Genomic DNA, 3535 nt, shown 5'->3' with positions numbered 1-3535 from the left:
ATAGAACCAATGGGTAGAATTCTGTTGGTTCTAGTCCGATTATTTCATTTATTAAATCTTATGAAAAAATAGAATCTTTTTTTTCATTCACTATAAGAAAGGGATTTGAGATTCATCAACACTGAGTATTTGACTTTTGGAGAGTATTCTTCTGGATAAGTAACTCAGGTTTAGATGTATACATAGGGAAAGCCGTGTGCAATGAAAATTCAGACGCGGATGATTTTCATAAGAGATTCCTAACATATCATAAGATTCCCTCTCTTGGAGATGATGATAATGATTACCATTGTTAAATATGATTTTTTTTATTTATAATTAAAAAAATCCTTGAAGAAGCCATGCTTATTGTCGGTGTATTTTTGTGTACTCTTATATACTTTATATACTGGTTGGAGATCTATATACTATTTTGGAGACGATGATATGGATTAAAAATGTGGGTTTTCAAAAATTTGAGTGGAGTTCGCCGGTGTTATGCGAACCCTATAATTTTTATAGAGTTCGCGGGGTGCGGCGAACTTGCTCTAAAAAAATCGTATTTGAAAATTAAAGTTCAAAAATCGTGTTTGGGGAAATAATAATTTTTTTATTTTATTAAAAAAATATCCAAATAATAATATATAAATAAGATAAAAATAGATAAAAAATTATATATATTATATGTTCGGTTTAAATTTAATAATAAAATAATAATATTATATCACATTTTTTAAATTGGTTTAGTTTTGAGAAGTGAGTATAAAATTCGATCTAATCTATGTAGTTTAATTTGTTAAAAATGAAATATAATCTAATTTAATTTAACGCAATTTTAATTTATTTTTAATTTAAATTGGATTGGATTAGCGTTTTTGTTAAATATTTATATAGTACATCTTGCCATATTAACAATCCAGCTGGTCACATTACTATTTAACGTGTTAGATCAAATACTTAACGGAACAAATTAACTACAGAAGCTAAAACCAAAGCTTTTTAAATTTTAGAGAAAAAAAATAAGTATTTTATATTAAAATATTACATGATAAATAATGTAATCCCTTGAAGAACTAGTCTAAAAAATTATATTTTTTCGAGTTATCTTTTTTTAAAAGATTTTTTTAAAATAAATAAAAGTAATTTTATGTTTGGATATATCATACAAAAAGATTTTTTTATCAATAAATTATGTTTGGGTATAACAATATAGAAGTACTTTTTTGTTATACTATTAAAGATTTATCAAATATTTAAAAAAAGATCTTTTTTAATAATTTTTTTATCTATTTAATGACACCCAAACAAGCATAATTTACATATTTTTAAAAAGATATTTTTTCTTAAAATAGATTTATTTTACATAATAAATAAACAAAAAGTACTTTTATATTATTGTTTCTAAACATAATTGATAGATAAAAAGGTATTTTTGCATGAAATATCTAAACATAAAATTACTTTTACTTTTCTAAAAAATAAAAAAAAACAACTCCAGTTTTTTTTTTCTCAAAAACTCACCTAAACAAGCCAAGCTTTTAAACCAGAAAAAAGAAACTATTTTTTTTCATGATGGATAGAATGCAATAATACTAATATACAATAGGTTTGATTATTCTTTTGATCCCTATAGTTTCAATAAATTTTTTATTAGGTATATATATATATATATATTTAATTGAGTCTTATACTACTTTTAATTTTATAAATAGATCCCTTTTATATAAAAAACGTTAAAATTAACAAAATATTTTTCCCAAGATACAAGTAGTCAAAGATCTAGTTAGATTTTTAATTATGAATACCTTCAATTCGTAAAGAAATATTCAGTTAACTCTATTATTTTTTACACTATGAAGAACTTAACTATAAAACTAATAGCAGTGTAGGAACCCAATTGAAAGAAAAAAAGTATAAAGAGTAGAATTTAAAGGGTGGAATTTAATATAAAGCAGGACATTAATTACTATTATTCAACTTGTTCATTTTTTACACTAAATTTTATAAAAGTCGTGCCCCATAATAAAAAGAATATTCTCATTTAATGCATTTTGACTTGAAAATTTATTCTAAAATTTTGTTTGTTGTCCTTCCATATTTGCCATGAATATTGTCAACTTCTATTCTATAAAACCATTATAAATAGGATGATTGAAAAACTTTGAGACATCATAAATGTAAGACCCGGTTAATTAACGGCTAATTAACCCATAAATAAGAATTTATTCTAGAAAGCCAAAAATGTTATTTTTATAGCTTAATATGATAGAGGAGATTGAGACGAGAATTTCGGTACCAATTTTATAGAAATCGGACCAAGTTTGGACCGAACAGGCCAAATCGGGCCAACCGGACCCAAAGTGGGCCCTTGGCCCAACTAAACTAAACCAAAACCCTAGTTTTCAGTACTCTCTCTCCTCACAACACTCTCATTCACGCTGAAATGGTGGAGAGGAAGGGAAGAACACTCTCTCAAGTTCTATCTCTCACTTGATCTTCAAATCACCATAACTTTTGATCTAGAGCTCCAATTGCCGCACCGTTTGCGGCCACGTGTTCGCCGCGGAGAGCTCTATAAAACCCATACAATCAATTTTGAGGTAAGCCACATTTTATTCTTCGAAATTCCAGCCCTTGTTTTCGAGTTTCATGGGTAAAATGTTGAGATTTTGGGTTCTTTGATGTTATAGGTGTAAGACCCAGAACTTTTGAAAAGTCTTATTATGATCAAGTCTCAAAATCATATGGTTATTTATAGCCTTAATTTCAGAAATTATTTTATTAAAGATAATTAATGCAAGTTTTGATTTATTGGATTTAAGATAAGCTATGATTATTATCCAATTTTATAATTATTGGATTATTTTCTATATTTGAATTATAAAGTTGATAGTTATAAAATAATAAGTATTTTATAATGATTTGGATTGGATAAGTAATATTTTAGAATATTGATATTACTATTTTGGAAAATGAAGAAAATAAGTATATTATTTCTAATTATTTGGTGGGGACATTTTATTGAAAATAATTTATGAAATTGATGAGCAAATAGTATTTTTATACATTATTATTAATGGATTAGAATTTATTTCTAATTACTATAATATCCCTATTTTTATTTGAAATTACAAAAATGTCCCTAACCCTAATTTTTGAAAAAAGAAACCCTAACCCATGACCCGGTTCCCTTTAGCCACACCCCCAACCTTTCCTTTCTCTCAGCAGCAGCAACACACGCTGAGTTTCCTTTGTGTTCCCTGAAAGAAACAGAAAACAAAGAAAGAAAGAAAGAGATCTGAGGGGGAGTAGAGGAGATCGGAGGAGAAGGAGGGGAGGGGGCCTTTGCCGCCACCTCCATCACGCGTTTCTGTTGACCTGGAACCACCACCGTTGCGCCACCACGTCGCCACCGCCACTGTGCCATGGAGAAGAGGGAGAACTCGCGCCGTCTCCGCCACTGTTGATCCATCGAAGCTGGCGCGAGAGAAGAAGAGGAGAGGGCGCTGTCTTGCGCCGTCGCCGTCGCACCTGGGTGCCGCGGCTGCCCGCGCTA

The sequence above is a fragment of the Arachis ipaensis genome, chromosome B04, assembly GCF_000816755.2.
Source record: "Arachis ipaensis cultivar K30076 chromosome B04, Araip1.1, whole genome shotgun sequence".
Taxonomy (NCBI): Eukaryota; Viridiplantae; Streptophyta; class Magnoliopsida; order Fabales; family Fabaceae; genus Arachis; species Arachis ipaensis.
The sequence above is the reverse complement of the archived record's forward strand: the minus strand, read 5'-3'. Positions refer to the sequence as shown.